This window comes from Schistocerca americana, unplaced genomic scaffold (assembly GCF_021461395.2).
Source record: "Schistocerca americana isolate TAMUIC-IGC-003095 unplaced genomic scaffold, iqSchAmer2.1 HiC_scaffold_43, whole genome shotgun sequence".
NCBI lineage: Eukaryota > Metazoa > Arthropoda > Insecta > Orthoptera > Acrididae > Schistocerca > Schistocerca americana.
In genome coordinates, this window is record NW_025726159.1 from 160,085 (window position 1) to 175,804 (window position 15,720).

Genomic DNA, 15,720 nt, shown 5'->3' on the forward strand with positions numbered 1-15,720 from the left:
AGTGTTTGCACAATTACTTTCTCACAGCTTGAGTTTCTTAGTTTTCAGCAGCGCATACCTTGTACTGTTGACGCCATAGTAGAGATGGAAACTGGTCTTTTTTTAAATATTTAGAAGCTGTTGTGTAGTAGCTACACACTGGTACGGAGGATACGAGAAGCCACCTGGCATAAGATAAAAAGAGTCGAGGCAGCCTTTACACACACGGAGATACTCGTGTTGGTCTAACAGCCGCAAGTCGTGCCTTCACTGCGACACATACTTCATTCCGCCTGTCTCTGACTCGTAATTTGGCTGGCAACACAGGACTTTCACATCCACTGTTCGAGTCAATCATTGTTCAACTCTCCTACTACAGATAGGGATTAGATTGGCGAAGGAGCACAGTTAAAATTCGAGTGGCTTAAAACAGAAATCTTACAAAGTAAGAGAGGCGCTACCATAGTCACTGCTGGAACTATCGAATCATCCAGCAAGATAACGCACTTTGACTCAACAGCCGTGCAGCGGTACACGAGTCTTACGAATATACGGTTATTGTTGTTTCTGCTGTCGTTGCAGCAGATCGGCGTGATACAGCTCTCTAAGTTGGGCAATGGCTACATAACTACGGCACTCTGCTTGCACAAAAGACATCTTAAAAGTTAAATTTATATTTTATGTTAACTTTTTTCTCTTTTCCTGAAAAAGTTTTTCTTTCTATTGCCAGTCTACATTTTATATCCACTTACTTTTATCGTCGTCGGTTATTTTTTTGTCACGATAGCAAAACTCCCTGACTTCCGAAGCGAATTCCCTCACCATCACCTGTTGTAATTCGAATACATTCCAGTACCATATTTTATTTTTGTTGATATTTATCTTTAAATATCTTTTCAAGACACTACCAATTCCGTTCAACTGAACTTCTAAGTCCTTCGCGTCTGTGATGGAATTACAATGACATTGGCAAACATTAAAGATTTGATTCCTTATCTCTAAATTATTACTTCTTTTCAAAATTTCTCCTTAGTTTTCTATGCTGGTTACACAATACAGAGACCGAGTAACGTGTGGGATAAGCTACGGCCCTGTCTCCCTTCTCAGCATCCGCCAGCCTTTTGTATCCTTCGACAATGATTTCTGCTTTCTTGCTTCTGTTGAATTTGTCGATAACGTTTCGGTCTCTGTAGTTTTTCTTTGCTATCTTCAAAACTGCAGTCTGTTCTAGTTAACAGTGTCGTAAACAACGATCCTGTACACGGGTGCTGTGCAAGAACTGCAATGATGTTATTACTGAAATACGTTATACACACAGGTCTGGACACGACATTTCTCTGTGCAAAGTTCACCACCAACGGAGAAGGGAATCTGACGAATGAGACAAGTACGAAATATCGCTATCAAGTTTCGAGTCCTGTCCGACCACACCGGATTAGATTTTTCTGCAGTTTACCTAAATTACACTGTCTGAGCAAAAGTATCCAGACATTAATATGGGGTATTTCCACCCTTCGGCTTTATGACGGCGTAAACTCTAGAGGACGATTTTAATGAGACGTCTCAACGTCTATGGGGAAATGCAAGCCCATTCTTCCTCATCAGGCAAACCACAAATGGTAACGATGGAATTAGGGGCCTGGAGTGAAGTCTACGTTCTACCTTATCCCAGATATGTTAAGTGGGACCTCTGTGCAGCCCACTCCATTTCGGGGATGTTTATGGTTCAAATGGCTCTGAGCACTATGGGACTTAACTTCAGAGGTCATCAGTTTCCTACAACTTAGAACCACTTAAACCTAACTAACCTAAGGACATCACACACATGCATGCCCGAGGCAACATTCGAACCTGCGGCCGTAGCGGTCGCACGGTTCCAGACTGAAGCGCCTAGAACCGCTCGGCCACAATGGCCGGCGAATGTTAATGTCCACAAAGCATTGCCACGGAGACGCTGCTTTTTGACAGGGTGCATTATCATGGTAATACAATCATCTTCTACGAAATCTTTCTATACTCTATGTAGTGTGAAATTTGTTTGCATCCTTACGGATTTAGCTTTATCTTAAATGCAAGAAGCTGACCACATGCTAACAATGAAAGACAACCACTGATACTACAAATAACAGCAGGTGGTGTTCTTCGGGCATTCGATCGGATTGCCACAGGGTACAGAGTGATTCATTGTTCCAAATCACTCTTTTCCGTGGCGTTGTTCTTTCCACCAGCAGCACTGACAACAGAAATGCGCAGATTACGACCACTCTACCTCAACCTTTTTTAATTTCCTACGCACAACCATTGTGTTAGCTGGACTGCCCGTTGCAACGCTTATTTCGCACGACCTTTTTACAACCATCCGCCGCCATGACGCACTGCCACCGACTGCCATTACATGAGGTATGCCGAATGTTTGTTTAGCTATTGTTGTTGCTTCGCGCTTCCGCTTCACAAAGACATCACCAACAGTCAACACGGTCAGCTTTAGATGGACTGAAATGTCTCTGCTGGATTTGTTTCTCAGGTGACATACAGTGGCTAGTCCACTTTCGAAGACTCTGAGCTCTCGTAACCTACCCATTCTGCATTGCTTCTCTGACAATAAATACTCCCCGCCTCCTGTCATACTGACGGTCAATTCCGCATTATATAGGGGTGTCGGGATACCTTTGATCACATAATTTGCAGCGCGTTGTTTAAAGAACACGCCCAAAATGTTTCTCCAGGCCCGTTCATCAGAATCTGCGTTCCACCCGCTCTGAAATACAGGTTGGCAGGACGTTTCAACTCTCAACTTCCTTTCGTAAGGTACTCTGATGAACAAAAACCGAAGACATAGGCAGTTATCAGATCCACCTTACTGAGAAGGACTGGTCTATGCCCACGCCTAACGTGTGTTAACACGGGGCACACTTGGGCTGTATCTACATACTGTTATCTACTGCACAGTGTACGCAGAAAGTGCTTGACAGCAACATTAGCGATTTTGTCCTACTAGATTCGCGTATGGAACGGGGAAAAAAAATGACTGCTCACATGCTTCGCCACGCTCTACCTTATTCTAATGATCCCGACACGAGATCTACTATGGAAGCAGCGTAACTGTTTTATAATCCTCCAGAACACCGGTTCTCTAAATTTCCGAAACTCATTTTCTCGACAACATAATCCGGTCTATCAGTTTAGTATGCGATGCTATCCTACACAGCTCAACAGAAAACTGTATCGTCCTACGAGAAGGCTAAAAGTAAATTCACAACGTACAATAGCTCTTTCTTTACGAATCGCTGTCTTGCTTACTGTTGCTATATGCATGCTTCCAGCGACTAGTTGGTCGTAGGTTTAGTACGTAGCTCATTGCCAGCAGCACTTCCTTTGTAACTGTGGCAACTATTAAGTCTGGAAACGACACGTATAGGTCAATACTGCCGAGAGTACATTAAGAGCATTAGTTGGATCGACTTCTCGCCAGATCGGGGAAAATGACGATCATTACAATTACAAATCTAACTAGGAAAATATTTAACAGTGTGCTCTATTTGCAAACTCCCATTGTAATTATGAGCCGGCCGGAGTGGCCGAGCGGTTCGAGGCGCTTCAGTCTGGACCCGCGCGACCGCTACGGTCGCAGGTTCGAATCCTGCCTCGGGCATGGATGTGTGTGATAGCTTTAGGTTAGTTAGGTTTAGGTAGTTTTAAGTTCTAGGGGACTGAGGACCTCAGTAGTTAAGTCCCATAGTGCTCAGACCCATTTTTTTGTAATTATGACTGCACATATTGCAACGGATGTCTTTTTTCTTTGTAAAGCACGACGTTGTGACGCTATGGGTAAGGCCACGGTGGTTCGTTTTACTAGCTGGAAAATCTTATTTCACTGACAGTATTTCCGGTTTCGGTTGCACAGCAACTATCTTCAGTTCACATTACTATCACAGCAGTACATTTACAAGTTATTGTATGATGGATTAAAGCTCAGTTTTTACGTCACATTTAGTTAGAATTCAGTTTCGATATTGCATATAGTTCAACACTGAAACCCCTGATTCACTACAATAATTATGATTGTCGATTAAATAAAAGTTTCAGGAAAGTATATCGTGTTTTCCGACAACAGGTTCTCCCTTACTTTACATCGTAAGATAATTACGGCCTAGCGAGCTGAGTTTGATAAAATCAGAACACCGAAGGGGAATAGGTTTCCCTATTCAAGTACAGCAAATGCAGATCATGATCATGGGATTGTTATTTTCATAATGCTACACAAGATACGAACCAGAAGACTGTAGATATACTGATAATAGACAAAAAAAATACCCGAGCAAAAATCAAACAGCAGTAGGGAGACAACCCCTGAACTGGAATCCCTCGTGCCATCGCAGAAGAGGGTGACATGGAGGAGGACACTGGAGAGAGACAGAAGCAGGAAGAACGTGGGGAGAGGAGAAGGCAATGGCACAAAACCGAGACCGCTGGCGTTGCTTCATCCAAGCCCTAATTTCCAAGGATTGTAACGAAAACACAAGAAAAAGAAGAGAAGAAGTGACATCGAATTATGTTACAGTCAGGCTTTTGTTTGATTTACGAACATTTATTTTTTTCCACGTATACATCACTCTCAATTACTCAAAATATTAAGAATAAAAATTGGTTGTGGCAATATGATTAATTGTCCAGAAAGTAAATTCAAAAATGGTTCAAATGGCTCTGAGCACTATGGGACTTAACAGCTATGGTCATCAGTCCCCTAGAACTTAGAACTACTTAAACCTAACTAACCTAAGGACGTCACACAACACCCAGTCATCACGAGGCAGAGAAAATCCCTGACCCCGCCGGGAATTGAACCCGGGAACCCGGGCGTGGGAAGCGAGAACGCTACCGCACGACCACGAGCTGCGGATGAAAGTAAATTCCTTTGCTTCGCTTCTTGCATGTATTTGGTTACGTAATTTAATTTTAACTGAAATCGCTCTGTTATTTCCGTCTTCGATTACTGCATTTCAAATTTATTCAAATTACAAGTTTTACTATCTACACACATTTTTGCCACGAGTATTTCCATTTCGTTAAGGTGATTATTAGGTTTTCTTGTTGAAAAAACTATAAAAATTATAGGTGTCACCGTGGTTTGACACACTAATAGCGGACTTTTACCCAGAGCAGATACAACGTTCGGTAAGGTTTGTAATTGAAACAGCAAACACCCTACGTATTATTTTAAAAGGTTTATTTGGAGCAACCCACTGTCGGTTTCGGATTTCTTACAATTCCATCTTCAGACGGTTGTTACAGTCTTCGTTGTTTTCTTGCCGGGGCCTCGTTTTGCATTCGTTATGGGTTTGCCGCAGTGCTGTATGATTATGTCTGACGAAATCGCCCTGTGTCATTGTTCTGAATTTTAAAACCAACATGTTTGTGGACGTGCGCTATGTGAGTGCTGTTAGATTCACTGGAAAACACTCTACACCACACCATTCTCTGTTTAATGGCAGCACAAATGGTTCAAATGGCTCTGAGCACTATGGGACTTAACTTCTGTGGTCATCAGTCCCCTAGAACTTAGAACTACTTAAACCTAACTAACCTAAGGACATCACACACATCCATGCTCGAGGCAGGATTCGAACCTGCGACCGTAGCAGTCGCGCGGTTCCGGACTGAGCACCTTAACCGCGAGACCACCGCGGCCGGCAATGGCAGCACACACAATGAACATTTACAAAGGGCGGCCCACCTTCACACGAGTAACATAAACAACATTTTAAACGATGTTCTGTGATCGACCAGTTCATCCCAGTCACATATGGACAGACGTAGTAGTGCATACTTACAGATATTCAGCTCTTCTAACTGTGGAAGGAGTCCCATCGATTAGAGATCATTAGGGCAAGGAAATGTGTCATGTCCTTTCCGAAAGCAACCGCTGTCTATCTAGGAACAGAACAGAAAACCTACATCTGGGTGGCCGAACGAGCCCAGCGTCTTAAACACTGCGCTCTGTCTATGTTAGGACAGTGGGAAGTAAAATGATGGTTATTTCAAATAGAAACTTTATTTAATACGGACAAGAGTGAAAATGTCATACAGGGAAGCTCCACCTGTTGGACCACGTGCGCTTCAAAGACAGTACGGTCACAGGTATTATTCCTTTCTCTATATTATCCCGGCTATAGAGAATTTATTTAGTGGAAAGTGGTAGTGAACTCTTCTGTTCTGTCAGATTTTTACGTAAAATCAAACGACAAATCTGTTCGTGATATTTGCAAAACTCTAAACAGCTCAGTCTCGGTGACTGTCGATGCCAAATAGGTTCGCGTACTTACATGTAACATACACCTTTTTTGTTATTACGTGCAGATAATCTGATGATGCACCAACCGTTCGAAACGCGTCGTTAACAACAAATCTTTTGCAACAAACTTTTTTTTTCTTTTTGGAGTACGCAAAAGGGTTTAAAGAGTACTCGTCAATGGGGCATGCAGAAACAAACGAAAATGAAATATGTCCGTGTGTGCAACTGTGCATTAGCTGTAATAGTAAATTACAAAACGAAATAGCGCGGGGGTAAAATTCCGTATAGATACTGAGCAGTTATTATTTCCGTTATCGGAGCTACTCCACAGAAGTTAAATCGATTTCGTGTCCGGTTTAGCCAGTGTTGCTAATCAATTGCAACGGACCAAAGGTAAGAACATCCCAAACTATAAGCTAGTGTCCACTGCTTAAGACACTCTAAACGTCATCTACTCGTCATTCAATAACTACTTAAGTACAACAACTTTCTCCCTTCCAGCATCGAAAATAGGTTACGAACGTGATCCACAGGTGGTCGTTTAAGCTGCAACTAGGGAAAGGTCTGTAAGGTAGCTATTCTAGCCGCAAGAACACCTACTGCGGCACAGGCATTTTCAGTTTCCCTTCGGATACAACCAATTACAAAGATTTAGTTTCCGATTTATGACAAACTGTTTCTTCCACTAACATTAGGTTCTTACCGACGGCCATTTCAATTTTTTCGTTTTGTTACTCCCCCTAAACGACCAAACCTACAAAGCTAATGCGATGTTCGTTCGCAATGCGCTTTAGTATCCTCTGAGAAACAAACTGCTTCGAAGGCGAAACCGAACCACGCGGGGGATATTTTGTGACTTCCACTGGCTGGCCTCTTAGCGAGAAAAAATATCGCTGGTCTTGCTTCGCCTGCAGTGCCGTTCGTGTCTTGGTATGTAAACATAGACGGACCGTTTTCAGTTACTGTCCAGCTGCAATAGTTCGCTGCGCGTTTTCAGATGGACTGGAACAAGGTGGAGCGAAATAACAGTCTCTTCTCTGTTCAACTGACAGAAGGTAATGTCGTTTTTTACTTTTCTGATACATAAATCGCTTCATAATGCAAGTGGTAGAATCAAGTAACGACAACTAGCAATAATATAAATAATTAGTAGCTCCTTAAATATGCAATATATCAATTAAATGATACTGTAAGGGGTATAATCAAGTTGCAATAGACGACTACTACTACTACTACTACTACTACTACTACTCGCATCACCACAACCAGTAATAATAATAAAAATAATAATAATAATAATAAGTAACTCAAAAATATACTTCAGGAAATTACGTTTAACTGTAAATATACACTGTAGTTTTACCACACACAGAATGCTAAACCTTTCTGAACTATACATCACACAAATTAAGTTAATTTTCTTTTTTGTTTTGATGTTCATTTCACAAACATAGCTCTGATTTCTTTCTACACGTTATTTTAGTTTTGTATAATGTTCAAATAATGATAAAATCGCAGCCCACAAAAATCTACACTCCTGGAAATTGAAATAAGAACACCGTGAATTCATTGTCCCAGGAAGGGGAAACTTTATTGACAAATTCCTGGGGTCAGATACATCACATGATCACACTGACAGAACCATAGGCACATAGACACAGGCAACAGAGCATGCAGAATGTCGGCACTAGTACAGTGTATATCCACCTTTCGCAGCAATGCAGGCTGCTGTTCTCCCATGGAGACGATCGTAGAGATGCTGAATGTAGTCCTGTGGAACGGCTTGCCATGCCATTTCCACCTGGCGCCTCAGTTGGATCAGCGTTCGTGCTGGACGTGCAGACCGCGTGAGACGACGCTTCATCCAGTCCCAAACATGCTCAATGGGGGACAGATCCGGAGATCTTGCTGGCCAGGGTAGTTGACTTAAACCTTCTAGAGCACGTTGGGTGGCACGGGATACATGCGGACGTGCATTGTCCTGTTGGAACAGCAAGTTCCCTTGCCGGTCTAGGAATGGTAGAACCATGGGTTCGATGACGGTTTGGATGTACCGTGCACTATTCAGTGTCCCCTCGACGATCACCAGTGGTGTACGGCCAGTGTAGGAGATCGCTCCCCACACCATGATGCCGGGTGTTGGCCCTGTGTGCCTCGGTCGTATGCAGTCCTGATTGTGGCGCTCACCTGCACGGCGCCAAACACGCATACGACCATCATTGGCACCAAGGCAGAAGCGACTCTCATCGCTGAAGACGACACGTCTCCATTCGTCCCTCCATTCACGCCTGTCGCGACACCACTGGAGGCGGGCTGCACGATGTTGGGGCGTGAGCGGAAGACGGCCTAACGGTGTGCGGGACCGTAGCTCAGCTTCATGGAGACGATTGCGAATGGTCCTCGCCGATACCCCAGGAGCAACAGTGTCCCTAATTTGCTGGGAAGTGGCGGTGCGGTCCCCTACGGCACTGCGTAGGATCCTACGGTCTTGGCGTGCATCCGTGCGTCGCTGCGGTCCGGTCCCAGGTCGACGGGCACGTGCACCTTCTGCCGACCACTGGCGACAACATCGATGTACTGTGGAGACCTCAAGCCCCACGTGTTGAGCAATTCGGCGGTACGTCCACCCAGCCTCCCGCATGCCCACTATACGCCCTCGCTCAAAGTCCGTCAACTGCACATACGGTTCACGTCCACGCTGTCGCGGCATGCTACCAGTGTTAAAGACTGCGATGGAGCTCCGTATGCCACGGCAAACTGGCTGACACCGACGGCGGCGGTGCACGAATGCTGCGCAGCTAGCGCCATTCGACGGCCAACACCGCGGTTCCTGGTGTGTCCGCTGTGCCGTGCGTGTGATCATTGCTTGTACAGCCCTCTCGCAGTGTCCGGAGCAAGTATGGTGGGTCTGACACACCGGTGTCAATGTGTTCTTTTTTCCATTTCCAGGAGTGTATTTACACACGGAGCGTTTCTTTCTTGAAGTATTTGTTTTAACATTTTTTTTTAAATAAACGTGAGACTATTCTATGAGCGTGAATTATACGGTACAACCCGTAAGCACTGTATAAACGTGAACTGTTAGCTGTAGCCAAGAGACCGTTAATTCTTTTCATTCGATGCTACCATCTGGACTGATGTGTTAGTGGTTGCTACAGAAAAACAGGTACCCAAAATATCATTATTGCTGGCATGACTTTTTCTCTGACTGATGCGTTTTCGAAAGCGAGAGTATCGTTGGTAAGATCTCGGTAAAACAATTCCGATTAATGTTTTCGGTTGTTTAGCTGAAGCAGTCCAAGAAAATTCCATATTTCCTTAAACTACACCACGACTAACACCTACAATTGTTATCTAAACGGGGTAACTTCTATGTCTCCTAAATTTACGCCCGCCGTTGTGGCCGAGCGGTTCTAGGCGCTTCAGTCCGGAACCGCGCTACTGCTACGGTCGCAGGTTCGAACCCTGCCTCGGACATGGATGTGTGTGATGTCCTTAGGTTAGTTAGGTTTAAGTAGTTCTAAGTCTAGGGAACTGATGACCTCAGATGTTAAGTCCTATAGTGCTCAGAGCCATTTGAACCATTTTGAAGCATAAATTTACAGCGACTGTTGACCGACGGTTTATAGGGTTTACTCTTGTACATGCCTGCTCAATAATCATAGGTCAATATGTTTCACAGGATATAACATAAACGGCTGCGATACAGGTGTTAATTAGTACATAAGATAAATACAGTTCTCAATTTTATTTTCAACAACATATCTACGTTGGGCGACATTTTTCTGCGTGGTTCAATATTAACAACGCTACAACCAACTGAGTTACTTCTTATGAGGCCTCCATGTCTTGCCATAATACCGAAATGTTCTCCTTGTTTGCGAGTGAGATTTATTAACAGTGAGAAACATTCTGTAACTTATGTGAGCGTACGAAAAATCTTTACAATCCCCGGCAAAACGCTCACCAATAGAAGCCAGATTTGTAATGAATAACGAACTTGTTCTCACGAATTCACACTATATGTTTCGTTAGGTTCCACATATACAACGTGTCAACGACGTGTTGGATGAGCAAAATTCAAATTCCCGCATTTATGTTTTCATAAACAACGTAGTGCTAGTGCGCGATTGGTTCTTTCCCGAGAACTTTGATAGGAAACACTAAGTAATGAAGCCACTGTTGCCGTTTGCCTTTTATGGTAATTCTGTTCTCAAGGGCATCAAGTCCACTCCATTCTAAAAAACTTTTATACCGGCGAACTGAGGGCACTTCTCGGTACATGAGATTCCTTATATATTCCACCATTCTAAATATCCCGCGTATCACCCGATGTAATGTGCTTGTCTAAGACGTGACCACTCTTCATTTATTTATTTTTGCTTCAGAAAGTGAACTATACACAATAATTCCTAGCGAGCAATTATACCGTACATGCAAATTGAGCTGTAACCTAAGAGTTCTGAAGTTTGCTTTTTTTATTTCAGTGTAACAGTGTTCCGTCCTTACGTATCATCAGGTATGAGATCATTAAAATTATGGTGCGTACGTCTGCGGATCCAACATTAAGATTTTTATAGTTATGCAATATGGTCGTAAAATACAGCTTATTTTCATTATTGCACGCAATACAATGCTTCAGCCAACAACTCATTCGAGTGATGATCTTATGGTTTATATCACGCAGAAATAAAACGAAAGTAAAATATCTAAAATGAAGTCTTCCGGTTCGACAACTAGTTGTTCACTGCATTGGCTACCCCAAAAATCGTCAGAAATTGTAGCAGCTGGCATTAGGTTAGCATACAAAAGGGCGAGTAGTATTTACTCTTTATCATAAACAAACCGAAAGAATCCTTAAACTCTTCTCGTCACCTTTACGTGCCAATTTTCATTAAACTTATTTGCGTCCATTACTGAAAATTCTTGCACATTTCAGTTGAACGTTAAATAGAAAATTCAGGGACGTCTAACTTCCAAAATTCCTTACAGTTAATTAGTGAAAATAAAGGAAACACTAAATGTGTACATGTCAGAACTCTATCTCTAATTCCCAATAAAGAAATAGCAACATAATCCTGTACAGCGTTGGCAAGAATGCGCATGCCACACAACAGTTCTTTTTCCGGTTCGTCCCCATGCAGCCATCTCACTAATGGAAAGACGATACGACAGTGCACTGGAGACAATTTTCCTGTTAGTTACGATACGAGCCTAAGGGCAATACAACACCCAATCCTCGAGCGTAGAAGATCGCCGACCCGGCCGGGAATCGAACGCGGGCCCCTTCGGTTGGCATTCTGCCGCGCTGACGCCGCAGCTACCGAGACGAACTACAGCTAACAGGTTCCTGTTACTCCCAGGAGAAAATAATTCCCTCGGAGCTATCGTCTGAGCTTGCGGAACTTGAAATGAATATCTGACAGTGCTGGCAATAGTCATTACGATTACTTTCTCATAGCGGAAGAGAACTAATACTTCGTGCATTGTACACAATTATAGAACATCTAATAAATAAGTACTCGTTTCATTTTGTACGGAATATATTGAGCAGCAGCTGACGACTTTCGGTAACTTTTTCTACCTTTTTTAGTAAATCCTGATCATGCTCATGCTCATTCACACAAATACCCGCGCGTGGGCATATATATACTTCTTCAGACTTTTTCTGTCGCGTTGAAACATTTTCAAATTAGAAAGAGACATGTATTAACCTTTACTCAGTTACATTAGCGTTGCCTTTACCGCTAATTTCATTTAAAGCTTGCGAAGGCACTCTGAATCACTAACCTATTTTCCCTTGTACAGATATTTCGTTTACATGCAAGAAACAAAGATTTTTTTTCTCTGTACAAGAAGAGAGAGTACATTATGAATAAATATTCATTAGGGCACTCGCCCTACGCTATTTCTTTCCCATTGATAAAATGGCCCAAAATTTCATCATCGTCGGCAACATATTCACAATTTTTTTTTATAGTCTCTAACGCAAACAGCGAAACGAATTTATATGAAGGCAGGTCTCTTTCTTTTTTTTTTTTTTTTGGTCTACTGAAAATCCCAACATTGGTCTGTGCGCGCAGTAATAATTAATAATCTTGCAAAGAACGTGAACACACAGCAGATTCTTCACCGAAGTTATTTGGAGAGACTGTTAAAACTAGTTAAAATTAATACCACAATTCACTGAACACAGACGATAGTGCTAATGTGCTAGTTGAGTAGTGTAAAGTCCCATTTAATCAGAAAAATAAAAGCTACGTAATAAGCATTGAAGACGACCTTATTATCAGTTTCTACGAGGCTAATATCTTATTAAGCTTATTACATTTCTCTCCAAATGGGAAATGAGAGGTGGATTGTGTAAATGGAACATATCTAAATCACCTTACATTTTGCTGATAACAAACGGTTAGCCTCTAGTGCATAAAAACAACAGAATTGTGAAATATAATACAGCAAATTTGAATGTAGGCCAGAAAATTAATTATAATAAGAATAAAACAATTATAATGGACACAATGAAAAGAAAACCGGACAAATTAACAAGCAGTCCTAAAACAAGCTGAGATGTTTTTATGTTTAGCAAAGTTCAAGGCAGTGTCTCAATAGTCAGCAAAGCAAAATAACGGAAGAGTAAAACTGGCCTGGACTTTTTTTGGTAAATCAAATAGTCATCTAGACTAAGCTCGCACCATATATGGAAAGGAAGTCGCGTAATCAGTGTGTGTTAGCCGTTTTCATTGATGGCAATCAGACACTGACTTTTGTTGTGAAAACCACTCAAAAACTTGTGGCTGCACAGCGGCGTGCTGTGAATTACTGAGAGACACAGGAAAGAAACAAATCAGAGTACAGACTTAAGTGAAAGATGTAATGACTGTTGTGAAAATGAAGATGCGTAGGAAATGTTGACAGGTTTGAAAGTAATCAGAAAACACTGAGGAGACATAAAAATATGCTTAGCAGCATGGTCAAATTTATACATCAAATGGCTTATGACATTTGCTTCCTTAGCATTTATTTCATCGATGAATGCAAAAATTAGTGACGGTTACGAATATAAGTATGGCTAACTCGATTTCTGGGACACTTTCACTCTGTTGAACTCAACTCATAAAGAGAAAATCGTTTTGAGGCTGTTAGTATTGTTTCTGATACGTCAAACACAAGGCGTGTGATTTACATTGTGCAGATGCAAAATGCAAGTGATGGGAACTGGATGCATGTGGTGCAACAGAAAACTGTTAAATTCACTAGACAGAATTCAAGAGGTAACTGCCAGAAGAAATAGGAGGGAGAATGCACAAGAGGATGTGAAACATCCCAGCAAGAGTTATAATAAGCTGAGCAAACAGCAGGGGATAGCTAAAATGCAGAATCTGGATGAAACCTTGGTATTTAACACCAGTTATTGACGACGTTTTATTTGGTAGCTATTTAAGGAACGCGAAAAGTAAAGGATGCTACGAAATACTGGTAACTTCAACATGAAAATTTTAAAGTGTTTATCACTTCTGCAGTGATATGAATATCAAGCTGTGGTCGGAAAATTTAGAGGTAATTGCTTTGCTTTAATGTGCCATGGACAAAGGAAAGTGCACAAAGACATAAGGGTGATATACTCTCATGTTCTTCGTTTCAGAGTAGAAATAGTATGCCTGTTACAGAATTATTGGCACGAGCCACTATTGTGGCTTAATAGTAAGCGAAGCTAAATCTTATAGATTGTTTCATACCTGGTTTTTAAAAGTCACGAACTTTCCAATAACTATATTGTAATGTGTGATGTGAACGTAATGGAATCATAAACAGTTTTATCTACGTTTTTTGCGATTCTGAAAATCCAATACGGGGGTATGGCAGTCATAGTTCGCAGCGCAGCGAAATTCGCAGCTCGAATTGTAAACTTTATTTAATAATCCAAACGTTGTAGACTTGATATCACAGGACCGTGTGTTATTTATCCTAAAAATATCTGGGTCATAACGCCCTTTCTGACATTCAGCCAGGTATACTTCCTATTTCATCATTATCTTCTTTATGATATGGGTTACAATAACGTTGTATGGAGAACGCTTTTGTTTTATGGATGGGTAAAGCTACGATACTTGATCTGTAATACTAGATACTGAGCGGCATGTTCACTGCGAAACCGAAGCTGACAAATAGTGTGTGGCATTCATGTAACCCTGTCCGGTAGCAAGCATACGAACATGTGGTTACGATTCCATTTCTAAATGTGCGGTCTCTATGTACCGTTGTGTCGAACAGATGCCCAGTTCGAGAAAATAACACCTCTAAAAGAAACAGAGTTGACTACTGTGATGTTCGGGTTAATGACTGCTTTACTTCACTACAACAGCCGAACTTAGGGGCATACACCGAATATTTACAAGAAGGGCGTTAGGCAGGGATGCAGCCATTTGTATTCAATTGCTGAGCCTGAATATCGATGATCAAAGAGAGTTTCATAACTGGGATTACACTGGAGTGTTAAATAATATCAGTAATAATGTCCGTGTATCCTCTGTGAAAGTGTGGACGAAGTGAAGGAATTCTGCTATTTAGAAAGTAAAATTCCCTAAAGGAAGTCTATTCGTACTAAATAGGGGGCTTACTTTGAAGAAGAAATTCCAGAGATGTGGTTTAAGGGAAGGATGTAACAAATTAAGCGGGCTGTAAGATAAGAAATGAGGTTTTTCAAAGAATCGGTGACAAGAGGAATAGCTAACTGGATAGAACATAGATTCAGACACCAGAGAATAACTTTGACTGTAAGAGAAGGGGCCGTAGCGCGGAAGAAATTACACAGGACGGCAGAGACTGATGTATATAGTAAACAACAGAAGATGTTCGTTGCAACTCCTAATCCGAAATAAAGAGTTCCGTAAAAGTGATGAAATCGTAGCAGGCCACACAAAACGAGTCAGAAGACTGACAAACCCCTCAAAAAGGAGAAAACTTTTACAAACGTAGCACGTAATAATTTCACGAGTTAATGAAACACGCAGATCAAGAAGAGTAGAAAGTCTGCTCCGAGCGGAACCAAGTTTTTGAAACTGTTTACTTGTGTCTTCCACAACAGATGTTAAGATGGCCCCAGTGGAATAAAGGCTTTGGGGAAAGACGCGTAAAAGGGGGGAGGGGGGGGGGCTTGTTAACGCTTCTCAACTTTGGTAGCCCTATTGGCAGAGCCGAAGCCATCAACAAAGAAACCTCCAGCTTATTGAATGGAGGCAGCGCTCCCGCGAGCCGACTGCCCCCGACGTCAGCCGGAGGTAGCCGAACACGTTTTCAGATTTACGTCTCCTCCCGTCCCCCTCCACCGGCCACGGTACACGTCGCGAGTACTTGGTCGCCCCTTACCGCCACCTTTGCGGGTAATTCCAACGCCCTGCTCAAAATGCACAATCCGTCAGTACGTATGCCAGCGCGTGGGTTATCGG